The sequence below is a fragment of the Poecilia latipinna genome, unplaced genomic scaffold (genome assembly GCF_001443285.1).
Source record: "Poecilia latipinna isolate Pla-1442-1.1 unplaced genomic scaffold, P_latipinna-1.0 Scaffold525, whole genome shotgun sequence".
NCBI classification, from domain to species: domain Eukaryota; kingdom Metazoa; phylum Chordata; class Actinopteri; order Cyprinodontiformes; family Poeciliidae; genus Poecilia; species Poecilia latipinna.
Window position 1 is genome coordinate 127,052 of NW_015113141.1, and position 15,894 is coordinate 142,945.

General features: G+C 41.6%; 1 protein-coding gene across 3 annotated transcripts in view; it reads right to left on the minus strand.

Annotated features, from left to right (window-relative positions):
- The window catches only part of unc5b (unc-5 netrin receptor B), a 76,641-nt gene that overhangs the window by 20,667 nt on the left and 40,080 nt on the right, over nucleotides 1-15,894 (minus strand). The window lies entirely within an intron of this gene.

Consider the following 15,894-nt stretch of genomic DNA (forward strand, 5'->3'; position numbering starts at 1 on the left):
GACAGTGTGCACCATAAGTGGTGACATTTTTGCTTCCACGTATCGACACCAATCTGTTCAAGGGAGGCCTCCTGCTTTGGTCTCCCTGGAAGAGTCCGCACTTCTCGGCTGAAGAGCAGAGCCGCTGACCTTTCACATATAGGTCCCGTTGATCTCACATTATCCCCTGACATTTCCGAGGTGACACATCACTCCAGGCAGCGCTGCCAAGACTCTTCTGGCGGCAAGGACAGAGATTTTCTGACCTCTTCAGCCAGACTTTTTCATCCTAATAAAGATGGGTAGATCCCACTTATTGATGTCTGCTGGGGTTCATCATAGGAGAGGTTAACGCACAGTTCTGCTCACAAGTTTAAATACACCCGTCTCTGCAAGGTGAGTTTCTAAGGGACATTTAGACAAATTAGGGCTGCAGCTAACAATTATTGGTGCATTTGCAGATTTTTCATTTTATGCAATATTAGACCAGATGAAGCTGAAACTTGAGTTTTGGGTGGAACATATTTACAAATACGGTTTTTCATCTTACATGAAAAGTGTAAATGTGTTTTATTTATTAATTTTTTTTAACAGTTTTGTCCTTACTGTTCTTAGTTTGTTGTTCTCTCAGCATATGGTATGTTTTAGAGTCTACGGCCTTTTATACTCCAGTTAATAATTATTCAATTACTTAATTAGTTGGCGATTATTTCAATAACTGATTAATCACGATTCATCTGAATAATTGCTTCAGCTGTAAGACATATACAAGTCGGTGTGTGTTAGTATGGATGAGTGAAAATCCACAAGACTACAAACTTGACTTTTATTAAAAATAATTTCACCCTGAAAAAGCTGCATTTTAAGTAGAAAAGAACAAAATCAATATGACAGATTCAAGATGGGTGTATGGTAACTTCTGACCCGCGCCGCAAACTAATGCACTTTTTATGCGTGTCTCAAAAGTTCAGTTTATCTAGTGGCTCTTTTTTTTTTCTTTTTTTTTTTTTTACATTTATTGAATAGTTTAATGTTGTCTTTCTTTGAGCTATTATCATCACTTTCCCTTTAGCCTAATCTAGGATATAAATTTTAAATAGCGCTGACCTTCCAGCAGAAAACTTGCTTCAGCACATGAAAATGATCTGAATTCAATAAGCATTAAGTGGAAGACTGGCGCAGACTGACAGCATCAGCCCCAGACAGGAGGTTTCCAAAAACCTACGGGCATATTCATTCCACTCAGCCCATTTTCCTCCTCTATCGTAAACACACACACACACACACACACGCACACACACACACGCATACACACGGAAGAAAATGAACACAAATAATAGCTCTGCCTCTCTTGCACAGCAGTCTCACAGTTCCTAAATCTCATTTGCTACACTCTGTGGATAAAGAGGTGTGTGAGCAAACAGCCGATTTAAAACCAGGCAAATTTGCAGAGCTCAGTTTTCTGAAAGCATCAAGCCCCACCTGGTCACTTTACTAACAGAGTACAAGAGAAACTACCCAGAAAGTAAGATGCCATCTTCAGCTATTGTGTGCCACTATTCCCATGAATAGATTCAGTCTGGCTGTGCTCTGAAAGGCTGAAGGAGGAGCTCCACAAAGCTTGGAGCTCCACTGCAGGATACAAGGAAGGTCAACGGCTTCTCCAGGCTTAAACCAGGATGAACCCATCATCCTGTTTCCATCTCTGTCTTTGAAAACTCTGGCTCACATGTACTTCTTCCTCAGCCAATTCCTGAACTTACAGTTCACTTCTTACCTGTGAAAAAAGATGTCTTTCATCTGCAGTCAGCTAACAGTCACTTTCTGTCAGAAAGTACAAGGGTGCTCGGAGAAAGCCTCAGCAGCAGGACAGATTATCTCCATCAAAAACACAAAAATGTTCACGCTTTCTGTCAGTAAGTGATTGTAAAATTGTGGATTATTACAAGAGAAATTGACTCAGAAATTGACAGGTTGATTTTGTGCCCGAACTACCAATTAGATTTGACAATCAGTGAAGATTTTACGACTGACACACACACACATATATATATATATATATATATATATATATATATATATATATATATATATATATATATATATATATATATATATACACACCATATAAACCAATAGACTCCGGCAGTCATTGCATACACACTCACACCAAATAGCAATGTAGAGACACCAATTGACCAATGGTAGGAAGGTGGAGTACCCAGACAGAAACCACGCATGCACAAGGAGAACATATTAAATTCCATATTGTGGATATTCTTCAAATTAAAAACGCTTAGCTCCACAAAGCTTCACCCTGAAGCTTCAAAGTCTCTTCAAAAGCGCTGCTTGTCATCCATGATCGTTTCGTTTGGTAAATTTCTGCTCACAGCTAATTTGTTTTCACCCTGGCAGCACCACTGAAAATGGATGGAGATAAAAATGGGTCTGGAAATCGCTTCTGGAGTCTAAAGCTGCCTCATTACAGAAGAATTACCAGAAACTATGAAATCTGCAACTGACTGGAATCAGAAATTCTACTGTAATTTTAAGCCATAAATCGCTACTTTTGTCACACTATGCAGCTAGTATAAGTTTTTACGAAAGGCTGGACTGCTGCGTGATGAAGAGGAGTGCACAGGATTAAGAGCAAGACAGAAGTGACACTGAGAGAGACGACAAAAGAGAGGCTGAGAGAGTGTGTGTCACTGCCAGATATTATTGGAGGCACATACAAAAACCGTCACTGCACCTGACCCACATGAACACAACCACATCCTCAACGTGCATCGTGTGTGTGGCGCACAAAACCACCACCACCACCTGACCCACACAAATACAGGCCACATGTACGCCACACAGAAACATTGAATCTGACCCTCACAAGGACAAATACACACATTGTGACCCAGGCACACACATACACATATACCTGTATAGCCTATTATTGACAAATTACAGTACAAACCAAAAAAGGAAAACAAAGCCCATGTACTTGAAGTGAACTCTCTTCCTGCTGGTTCCCAGGCTCAGGTACTACACTATTCTTTTTGGCAGATATTTTGATAAAGTAAATAAAAGTTATCTGATTTCTAAAGCTGAAAATGTGTTTTCCACTTCCTACTTTAGGTAGTGCAGTTGCTACTCATATGCACCTTGCAAGGTATTATAAGAAACACAACAAAGTTTTACATCTGCACAACACAAGAAGAATAAAAAAAACATAACAATGTTAGACGTTAGATCAGTGATTATGGTCTAGACTGACAGAAAGGCACGACTGTATGTGAAAATAACTGCATGTCAGAATGAGTCAGAGCACTCAACTGTTTTCACTTCGGGTTCTCTGAAAATAATCGGAAAGCTTTAAAGCTGAAAAGTGAATGATTTTCACTCAAAGAGAGTACCCAGGCAATTACATTTCAAGAATTTTGATGATTTCAGGACAGGCTGTGCAAATAACATCTCCCACCCCATTCCTGATTGATTTGTACACAGTCCCACAACATATGGCAGGAGAATACAAATACTGTGCATTCTTATCACTGAGGGTTGTGCAATGCAGGGCTCCAGAAGAAAATCAAAACACATTAACGTGTAGTGATTTGCAAAATTAATAATACATTTCTACCTGTTTTTCACATCTACAAACTGAAAGGTTTTGTCTAATCTTCATGTTAGAGCTGCTCCTTTGTGACTTGCCTTGTAAGAGAGATTCTTCAGCATATTAAATAATGTTATTTAATGTAATAGTGGTAGTCTTGTTCTGTATAGGCTCATATTCTACGTATATGCATGATTTTCAATGTTCACTCAGCAATTTCAACAATGGTATCAGAGGGAAATATGACAAAGCTACACCTTTATGATTACATCTAACAGAATATATTTGCACCCTGCTTTAATTTCTACTCCAGTCCATCAAAGTCAGAAGTCTAAAGCAAAAACTCTTTAGATTTATAGTGATTGGTGATTTGATCAAATCAACAGACAAGTCAGGAGTGACAAGTGACATTTTTGAGCTAGCTATTTCCAACTTTTGTAAATTCTGCTGCCTATGAACCACCTACTATGGGTAAATACTTACACAGATAAATTAGCTTCACTTGAACAAGTAGAAATCTTGGCAATACTAACAAAGAAACACTTGGGAAAACAATCGCAGTTGCTCTGTTCAATACTCTTGTCCCTCACATTCGACGTCCGTTAAGGGATCTTGGCATAGTTGCAAATTGGTCAAAACTTTATTTGTGTTTACATTGATTTTTTTGGGGGGGTGGGACACCATTATGAACGGGGAGCCCTGTCCCCCGTGCCCCCCCCCGGGGGTTTCCACCTATGCACGCATCAGTCAAAAAGTAGCAGTTTTCTGTTCCTAATCTGGGCAGAGTCCGACCTGCTGAATTAAACACAATCAGAGCTGCAAGTAGGTGTAAATGCAAGTGAGCACAAACAACTTGGGCAGTTAACACATCTCAACCCGATGCTTAACAATGCACGTGAACTGCAATCAGTGGCTCTCGTGATCCTCCCCTCCTCTCTCCCTTCACTAAGCCGTCGCCTCCACTCTTTCAGACTCTGAAATCTTTGTCAATAACCAATTGTGTTGTCCCCCCACTGAACCCCCCCACGCCCCTCACCCTCGCTCCTTTTCTCTTTGTCCGGCATTGATCGGTCCGTGTTCAAACATCGGCTGAAAACACAGCCTGTCAGTCTTCAGGCATGACAGGCGGGAGAGGAAGAGACTAGATGGGAGGAGAGGTCTGCATGTTCCCACTCTGTGCAGTGTGTGTGTGTGTGTTTTCTGAGCCCTGCAGGAGTGCACAGTTTAATTAAAATAAGAACACTTTTGGATAACAGAGGTAGGAGACACAAACAGAAAAACAAGTTCTGCCTCAGTCGGCCCGACGTGTCTCACTGTAACATAATGGAGCCAGGAGTTTAAAGCAGAACCTGTGATTTTGAGCCAGCATACAAACATCCATCACAGCTCAGCAGCTGGCAATTTGTGCAAAACAGAGGAGCCTTAAAGACGCGAACTCCTCGCTGTGCAGCACAGCAAGTCTTTTATTACTCTAATGACAGACAGATAGACACCAAACACTGGCTTCTCGCTATTCTTCCTCTCAGAGAACAATCATGTGAACACGCACGCACACAGCCACACTGGAGATGACAACCCATGCTTACGCGGCACCATTCTCACTCTATTTATGCATGCTGAATTCGACCGTAGGTGAGGCGGTCCCTTCCATTGTATGGCCCGGTCCAGCTGGGAGACGGAAGGAAGGAAACATTAGGGATGGAGACAGGGCTGCCAGATCTGACTGACAGTTTCCATCCCAAACACAACGTAAAACCCGCCCAACTCCAAAAAAAGCCCAAAATCTCAACCTCTAATGAAACACAAGTTTATAGTGCTAGAGCCATATATATGTATAAACACAATCTACAATTCCCAACAGTTTTGGTTGTCCTTTTTTATCTTCTGACCAGATACCATTAGGAGTTCACTCTTTGAACACAATCTCCTTTTAGATCATGATGTTGCACTGTGATGTCTGTTTTACAATACTACTACAAAGTGACACCTGATTAATTGATCACTAATCACTGATGATGACATTTCAAAGTAAATTAAATAATAATAATAAAATTTTGTGCTTTTTGACTGTTTCAAAATCATTTTGATTTGAACACTTTCTAAAAGAAAAAACAAAAAAAAAAAAACGTAAAATGTTGTTAAAAGCAGCCCAAATTCTAACAATCCACCCAAAGCTGTTTTTTTCAGCCCTTATTCAAAAGCAAACCAATCTGGCAACCCTCGATGGAGATGGGAGGGAATGTGGGAAAAGGTGACAGGCTGGAAAGACGGGAGGCGCTGGCCAGAGACGGGTCAAAGAGGAGAGACGTACAGCGGCGGATCGCTATAGCATCTGGCAGGGCGAATGAATCATGTCTGTCCCCGTCTCCCGTCTGACTGAAACGCTCTCTGTTCTTGTCTCTTTGTCTTTCTCCACCCTTTACCTTTCTTTCTCACACACACAGACACACGCACGCACACACACACACACACACACGGATGACTGTAATTTTCTTACCCCCAGTGCCTCTAGCCAGAGTGGAGTCTAAAGCATCTGTACTTTATCATTACCTTTACAGAGTTAGTCATTACTGTCCCCTCCAGTGCCCTCGCTATCCCAACACTGCACTCTGAAGAGGAGGAAGAGGAGGAAGAGGAGGTGGGGGGCACGCAGGAGAGAATAAAGCAGGAAGAGGAATACTTTGAAGCAGCCAAACAACTGAGATGCACCATAAAATGACACGAGGCCAAGCTGTATTTGGCAAGATCAGAAGATTCTTTCCTTTTTTTCTTCCTTTAAGTATCCTATGAGGTCAAAAAGAAACAAACAACAGCATCCCACCCCCCCTCCTTCCGCCTGTGACTCTGGAGTACTCTTCTTTTTGCCCTCCCTTGACACCAGTCCTCCTTCCCTCCAGCCTGCTGGATTCAAAGCTTTTGGTCGAGCTCTAGTAGACTTCAGATGGTATTCTATGACCTTATCTGAAAACACACACAGAGATATGCAGTGTCTCGCAAAAGTATTTGCACTGGACAAGTCGCCAGTCCAACACACAAACAGAACAAACAATGATGGATCTTCTTGCTGCTAGGCACCAGTGCTACCAAAGGCAGCACTGTGCAGCCATACCAGTTTGATATTAAGTTGTCTCCTGAGCACTGCTAACGACTGTCCAAGTAACAATAGATCCAGAACCTCCCCACTGTAGCCTTAAATGTGTATTTAGGACTGTTTTTTGTTCCCAGTTTCTTACAGGTTTTCTTTCATGATTTTCATGTTTTTAGTCACTATCTCCACAACTTTGCATCAAGAGTGTTCAGCTTGAGTCCTTTGGTGCTTTTCTTGTTTGAGATGTCTCCAACAAAACTGAACTCATGTCAACATTCCCTCCTCCGTATGTCATTAAGTTCTGTAGAGACCTGGAGTGACCCATTTATGTAGGTGTATTGAAACAGGGAAAAACATAAGGAATAGTAGCTTTTAATGACTGGAGTCATTCTCAGGTCCTACCAATCTCAGTCCTTTTCCATCTCATAGATCTCTTGACCAAATTCCAACCTTAAACACAAACTACCTTGATAAGTCGTTGCCTTCTAAATTGTTAAATGTTATAATGTTATTCTGTCATCAAAAACATACCTGATTTGATTCTTTCATGCACGAGTCCTTGAATCTCCTGCAGCAGCCATATGGGGGTACCTAAATACTTTCACCTACACAAAGCTCCTCTTTGGAGCTGCAGCCTCCAGCCGAGCTTCTGCCTCACAGAGCAGTAGCAATTAGCAAATACCTGGTGTAACTGCTTGTCTGCTGAGCTTATCATAGGAACTTCTTCTTAGTCAAACGTTTCTAAGAATGGTTGTAAACGGCTTATTGAAGGAGCATTCTACTTATGATGTGCTGAGTATCGGATAGAGTTGGATGTTCTTAAGGGGGAAGTATTATGTGAAATTGACTTGTTGTGCTTGCTATGTTGTTATGATGTTACTCCCTCATCAAAAACATACATAGTGTTACTGTGATTCTTTTATGAATGTTTGAGAAATCCTTTACTTTCCCTTGGCAACCTTTCAGCTGTTCAAAACGCCTGTTTGGACCTATGGACTCCAACTCGGACAAACCTCCCCCCTGTGCTGCAGTTTCCAAGTTTCCGAGTTTGCACATTACAGAGCACCCCTACACCTGCGACTCCCCCACTCAGCTCCTTCAGACTAGTCAGGAAAAGTTAGCAAACACCTGGTGCAACTGTGAGTCTGCAGAGTTCATTATATGAGCGACTTCACAGTGCAACACTGGTAAAAATGTTGTTAAAGGGTTAATATAGGAGCGGTGAAGGCAGTGTTTCAGAAAGACCAAGAGTTTCTTAAAGAGGCAGAGGTCCAATTTCAAGGTGTCTAATTACAAAGTCAAATTTATTTTAAGCCATATTTGTTATAGCATTTTTATATTAACTGAAGGTAACTTAAGTTACTTGATTATGCTACAAAATGGCACCATGTGCCTGGAAAATACATAAAACAGCCTCTTTATCATTCTAAGCACAGGAGACAAGTTTTCCTTTGCATAAGTGCCATTTGAAAATAAAACCATGAATGACATTGAAAAGGTTCTAGACTTTGGGATCTTAACAGACAATGTGTTTCACTGGGTTAGAAAAGGATCATAGTTGGAGTATCAGCTGCTGACCAGACCCAGATGTGGGTTATTTGATAGAAAATTATTGCACCTTATTTTCTAATGCACTGCTAGTGGTGTCAACAGTCTGCCTTCCCTGAGTTGAAGAAAGTCACCCCACAGTATGATGCCATCACTGCCGTGCTTCAACAGATATATTTTTGCACGTTGGCTGAAAAGTCACGTTTTAGTCTCGCCTTCTTCCATAAGTCTCCTACATGACATCTTGCATCTCTTCCCTAAAAGCCGCAATTGTGCAATACACAACAGATCATCCCACCTGAGCTAACGCTCTCTGAAGATCCTCCAGAGTTAGTAAGGCTGGACTCTGTTTACCACTTCCATGAGGCAGCTGGTTGCACATTACAGAAACTGTTTATCCTTCACTTCTGCTTCACAACTATTGAATAATACGCGTATCTGTAATCATGTGTTTACCATCTAAAATTGCAATAAATAATTTGAAGTTCTAACACGACAAAATGCTTTTGCAAGGCACTATTAGGTGGAAGCGTAGCCCACAGCTACTGCAGGTAGCACAAACGCCCGGATGAGACCATTAGGAACAAACAGATTTTAAAGGCAGTCATATTATAAAATCGCTTCCGGTGACAGACGCCAATTAATACAGTGATCAGCAGCCATTATGTAACATCGATTGACTGAGCATATACATCATCCTCATCCAATCTACCTCATTACCGTCTCTCTTGCGAGGACGCCCCGGGGTGCGAGTCTCGCACACCAAGTCTGGTCGAAAGAGACAGAGATGGATGAAGGGAGGCAGTCTCTCCTTGCCTGCCTTAAAGGACAATTATGCTGAATGATTGATATTCACACTGACCTCATCTTCATCAGCCTGAAAGAAACTCAGGGCTGCAGGAGAGAGGAGAAACCAGCAGGGGAAAAGATGAAGAGAGGAACACGTGAGGACGGGCGGGGGAAGGGACGAGCGTTGAGGTTTGAGAGAAGTTCTGATGGAAATAACTGTATTTTTCCGGGGGTGGACAGCTTCAGAGTGCATATGCATGTTGGCATCGGGTGACAGGAGTGAGGGTTGATTCGACAACATCACTTCCACCTCAACAAAGACAGGAGGATCATGAGGAGTCATGCAGTTCGCCATCTTTGCGCACTTAAATCAACACGGTTTTAAGCAGCCCTTTTCAGGCTCAGGCGGGGGGCTGAATTGGTCATCTTTTTTAATGGGAAAAGTCATTAATTCAGTCAGTGAGTGACAGAAATGCCATTATTTTTATGCCATCAAGAGGTGACAGGAGGCAGGAAGGAGAGGGCGACTCCCTGCTATAACGAACACAAATTGAACCTCTTCAGATTCTCTAAGGAAAGCTTCCACATGTTGGCCCTGAGAGCTCTGCTTCTGCACCAAGACGCTCACTAGCGGTGGCTCCACATGGCTCTGCGGACAGCTTCTTTATACTCAGCATGAACACTCTCTAACGAAGAGATTTCTCACCTCGACAGGCGCATAGCTTACTTTTCTCATCCTCAATGATTGATACTTCTGCCTATAATATAATTTTAAAGGAGCTATAATGCGCTTTCCACCTGGTACAGGAACAGAAACGAGCAGGTCATCTTTTCAAATAAGGGCAATATTTGTGCATAAAACTGAAACGTTTCACCAAATATTTAAGCTATGCAAAACTGAAATATTTGGTGAAATATTTAGGTTTCACCAAATATGAAGGATGCTTACCATATGCATTCTCCGTATGATAAGCCCAATCTAAACGCAAACACAGTTTAACGATGTGGAGACCTCTTTCTTTTTTTTTTTTTTTACAAAATGCCGGTCTTTTCTCTTTGAAACGTAGCTCTCTAAATCTAAAGAGGAAGGATACTTTAAATATCAAAGCTGATCCTACATTGTCCCTGCACACTTGGTACTGGGTGCACATGCAGGGACATTGATTCTGCAACAGCCCTCCCTTTAGATCTTAGCATGCAAAGCAGGAGGTGGAGAACGTGAGAGAAAAAGTAGTAAAAATAAAAGTGAATACTCTGTTCTCTTTTATTTGTGTAAGTAGAGGTTACATAAACTAAAGCCAACTTTATATTACAGCAGAATTAACCTGATGGGGGCTCTGGAAGGGAAATGTTGGGAAATGTCAGACGTATTTTAATAAACAAAAGCTAGAAAAATGTGGAAATCTAAGTATCTTTACTTAGGAAATTCAGTTGATATAATCTAAGCCTAAGTTGTCAATTTAATTGCAAAATACTATTTTTGTTTTTATAAAATGGATCTGCAAACCATTAGAGATTATAACCAAAACAATGGTTTGTTTTCCCAACAAAAATATTTAGAAGTTTCAATTTTCTATATCTAGAGTTTTTTCTGTGCATTTTGGGAACAATAACAGGAGTTGGGTCACTTTTTGTTAGGGAATGGTTAAGTTATTTAGCTAAGTTTTCAAATATTTCTGATAAAGTCTGCTATGTCTTTGTATCTGAGTCGGCTGTGGTGTAAAAGTCAAAAGCTGAAACCAAAGGTAAGAAAACACTGAACTGACATTCAGGATTTTCTTCCTCGACTTATTTACATGACCATAAAATACATTTACGCAACCATTTTCAGATTACTTTTCTGCTACATCTTCAGCAAAAATGGTTCCTCTGTGTTCTGGTATATCGATATCAAGGTTTCAAAGCGTTCTGGTTTCAAATCGCTACAATTTTCAATCATAACATTCCTGTAGTTTAAACTTCTTGTAGTGAAACATCAGAGAAGGTGCTGGAGTGACACGTTTTCATTGCCTCAATAGAGCATAAAGTATTTCTGTAATCAGTCTCCCATCCCCTGCTATTGTGCACTGCTGGTCAGCTGGCCTAAAGGCTGCTACAGGTTTGACTATTTACTAATTGAGAACAACCTACAGGCTTGTTTTCTAAATTTTTGCTTAAAGTATAAATCAAAATAACATATACGCAATATATAAATGTAATAATCAATGTTGTGTAAGTTTTGCAAAAATGGGAGTAAATGTTGCTTTTCTGTTTTTAATAAAAGTAAAACAATTATGTTATTCCTTTAAAAACAACATGGTATTTTTAGACATGGTTGTCATGGTCATGCTAAGTTGCCAATCAAAAGAAGCTCAGTCTATCAAGAGGAGAGCTTTAAATAAATACGAACTAAAATAGAGCCAAGAGGCAGATTGTGACAGTAAAGAAAGTTTAAAACTCATTTAAAAAAAAGAAATATTTACCCACAAGTGACTCATTGAATCTTAGATAATTTAAACCTTTTGCTTTAACATTAAAGTCTGCAATCTGCTCCACTAAGCTCTCCCACATCCGCTGCTTAATTAAACAATTTGCCAGAAACTACACCAGGTGCTGCTGTTCAATTAAAAGCTACAGTGTTTTTTTTTTTTTTTTGTGCATTCCTGCAAACGACTCTGAAGCTAAACATTTTCAGAGATTGCAGTCATCGGCAGTATCCTGCATTGATTATGCTCAGACAGAAAGAGGTAAGCGACCGAGGGCTGGAAAGCAGATTGGCAGAGGGGAGAAGGCCAAGCAGGTGACGGAGATGCACAGTGACAGGAATGCTTCGCTTGTCCATCCAACATGTCTGGGTGGCATGAGGAGAGAGCCTGGGGATGGGTTAACAACACACGCACACACACGCACACACACGCACGCGCACACACGAACGCACGCAACAATTGCAGAGGCTTGCAAGACCTCATTTGCAGACCTGCTTGTAAATAGAGTGTAATCCCACGCTCGTAGCTGCAAGGTGTGTTGCTCCAGAAGCCTCTAATTGTACATGAAGTGTGACCTGCCCTTTTTCAAAAAGAGTTCCTCTGCCCTGATTTTTTCCCACAGTGACATAATAACGCTTAATCAGCCACGTTGGAGGGGAACGCCATGTGGGATCCCACCATCACACACATGTAAACATGCTATCCAACCTCATGGTTACAGAAGGCAAACAAGAGACAATTAAAGAGAGGAGGGAGTGGTATTTTTCTCTGATAACTGGGCGAATGCTGCAGCATTTTTTTTTTTTTGTTTCACAAAATATACACTGCTATAAAAAATCATTTCCGTCTCTCAGGTTACTTCACTTTTTTGTCAATTCAATGTATCAGATAATCAAAAAATCTTGAAAGATTGCATGATTGTGCAAAAAGTAGTTTTCAAATTATTATTTCATTTATCAAAGAGGAAAAAAAAGTTATCCATACCAACATTGTGAAAATGTAAACATCTTCCTCATTAAACTATGAATCTACTATCATTAACAACATTTTCAGAAAGTTGAGTTCAATTTCATTAATCACATCTAGGCCTGGTTTCTGCCTGTAGAATCAAAAAACCTCTTTTGTAAAAATTGCATGAAGAAGACCTGAATGTCTCAAGAAAGTAAAAATCATGTCCGATCTAAAGAAAGTTTGACTTGTTGACCAATTGACTAATCCTCAAGTGACTGTAAAAAAGCTAGAGCACAATTCAAAGAAAAGACTGGGCAAGCATTGTTCAAAAGTGGCAGAAGTATCGAGCCAAAACTACTCAAATATTGTTTGGAAAATAAAAGTAAAACAACTTCCTATTGATCTTCACAACTTTAGGGAGAATACTCTATTACCAACATTTTTCCGAAGGTGTGGGTCGCATTATATCTGGAGTAAAACTAACATATTTACCAAATGTAAAACATAGTGGTGGTAGTTTGATGGGTTGGGTCTTCTTTACAGCTTCAGGAGATGAACAGGTTGCTGTAACAGATGGTAGCTTGTGAACCATGAATCCCATTCAAAGTTAATCCCCCTGCCCCCAAAAAAAAATCTAAATGAAAGTTTAGTACCAATCTAGTCAAAGTGTCAATTTAAGTCTTATTGAGATCCTAAGCAAGTTATTCATGTGGCAAAAAATAAAAACCTCTAATGTGGCTGAATTACAATGATTCTGCAAGTAAGAGAGGGCCATCAGTCCTTCACAGCTACGTGAAAAACGAACTTGTTGGCAGTCGTTACTATTACTGGTGGCACAACCAGTTATGAAACAATTTACTTCTTCACATAGAGCCAAGTGTGTCTGGATAGTTTTCTTCTTCAATAAATAAAATAATTTTAAAAATTGCATTTCGTATTTGCTCAGATTATCTTTGTGTCATATCAAATTTGATGATTGCAATAATTTAAGCATTTTAAGAAGCAAAAGAAGTAATCTGTAGGAGGACACATGCTTTTTCCATATCATATGCCTCTGCGGACGGAGTGTGTGTGAGTGTGTGTGTGAGAGAGAGAGACTATGGATTATTCTTACTCAGAGTAGATTCAGCAAACAGTCTCCTCCAAGTAAGACGCTGTTTTTAAGAGTGTGGGTGAATGTGACTGTGGGTGCTCTAAGACAATTTGTGCTGTTTTTCTATATAGTTGCAACTCCACTGCTGAATTTGAATGGAAACAGAGAGAGAAAGAGAGAGAGAGAGAGAGGCTGAAAGTGGGCACTGTCGCAACTAGGGGGCGCCACCCCCCATGGAGCTCATTAATCACTGCCCATCAAAAAGCGGCCCTGTGCTGTTTGTGTGCGCCCTGACGGCCACCTATGGCATGGGAACACGGGTGTGCAGCAGAAGTACTATCAATCACTATCAGAAGTGGAGACTGGGAGAGCAAGAAAAGAAAGGGTGAGGGTGAAGAGGGGGATGAAGAGCTGGAAGAGTGGGTGAGACAATGATGTTTTGCTATTATCCTCTCTAAATTACAGACCAATGTCACGGCTATTATACAGGGAGGTCAAACTCGATGCTGCACAATACGCCCGCTTCCCTTCCGGGGTGAGGCTCTGCGTTGAGATGCCATAGCTCCAACGCTGCAAATCCACTCCACAGTGGCCAGTTGCCATGGCGGGAGTCCACAAGGAGGCGGCATCTCAAGAGCCCTGCATGTAGACTACACAAATGTGATGTAAACACTGCAGTCCATTTTGTTTAAAATCTGCCCTTCCCTGTTGCTGTCTCTCCGTAAGTGCAAACAGCGAATAGGTGAGCAGTGGAGTGGGATGAGTGTTTGGGAGCTGGGGTTGTTTAAATGACCGTAATTACACGAGAAGATGAGCTGCATTCCTTCCTGAGGGCAGGCTGATTACAGGCCTCTCCTCTTAGGGGCCCTGTAATTACACACCCTATCCTGGCTACCCCCCCCAACTAAGCGCCTCACCCTCCACCCCACGGTATTTGCATGGGTGAGGCTACAGCCCCCACCCCTCACTGCCATGTGTCCTCTGATCCACCTTTCTTTAACTTCTGCAACACTCTGCTTCCACCTCCTTTTGCCTCTTTCATGCCGACCGCTCTGATTTTCTTCTAAAAAAAATATTTATTTAAGATTTCTTGGAGTTAAAATAAATGATATAATCCAAATATTAAAGCTGAAGCAGAAATGTCTCTGTTGGAATAAGGTGGAGGCTAGTGCTAAATGCCAATCAGCGCTAATGTCTGGCTCTTGACAAGAGACAGCTCCTGCCCTAAGGCTAAGTCACGGCTCCTTCCCACCAAATTTCAGTCTCTTTCACACTCAGAGTACATGTGGGTGTGTTTAGATGACACCTTCAAATAAGGAGGTTCATGAGTGTCGTTAATTTTAATGACGAACCGCATTTTTCAACACTGTTGTAAGAGATTGGCAAATGAGCGGGAAATAAACAGCTCGAGAAAACCAGTAAGTTCCCAGCAGTCGGTAAGCTGGAGGCACAGACAGCTATGCTTCACGCACAAGCCGAAATCTGAAGGCAACAAAACTTTCCCATTAAAAAAAAAAAGTACAGAATTCATGTTCGAGACGCTGTCTTTAGGCAGCTTAGCATTATGCTGTGTTCAGTCAGTAGGCGTGAACTACGATTGTGAGAGGAAGGCCTAATGCATCACAACATATGTGTTTTTTATTATACGATATGACAACCCAGCTGCCCCGGGAGACAGGGGAAGACGGCTGTATCAAACTTCCTGTACAAATCACATCAGACACCCGAGCAGGTGATAATGAAGGCGGAGGAGAGTGTTAGAGGGGGGCTTATGGAGCTGCAGAGTGGGAGAGAGATAACTAAAACATCACAGGGAGAAGACGGATGGATTAAAAATGAAAAGTCTTGATCTCTTCGAGCATTACGGAGACGGAGAGCAGAAGGGAGGGAGACAGAAATAGAGCCAGTCGAGGAGAGATGCTCAGGGAAAGAAGAAGGACACGAAAATGGGAGAGATGGTGAATGTGTCCCAGCTAAAGTTAGGGGATGATGGAGAGGAGGAGGGCGATTAACAGTGAAGATGTGGGTGTGCAGCCATGCAGGAGGGAAGGAAGGAAAGTAGCTAGAAAGAAAGAAAGGAAGGTAGGAGGAGATGTAGAGACACTCCCGAGGTGTGTGACTGAGTGTAACTCTTGAATGGTGAGTGTAAATACGTGAGCAGTGGGCACCGGCCACGCTCAGAGACGCCAGCTGCCGTAATGTGTTGTGACAGGAGCTGATTCTTGTGACTAACTGCTTTGGCAGCGGAGCTCCTCTGTCATGCTAATGAACAGATGAGTAGATGAGCCGGATTGACAGCGGATCGACGGGCAGCGCTGGTGACCTCTTCCACACACACACACGCACACGCACACACACACACACACACACACACACA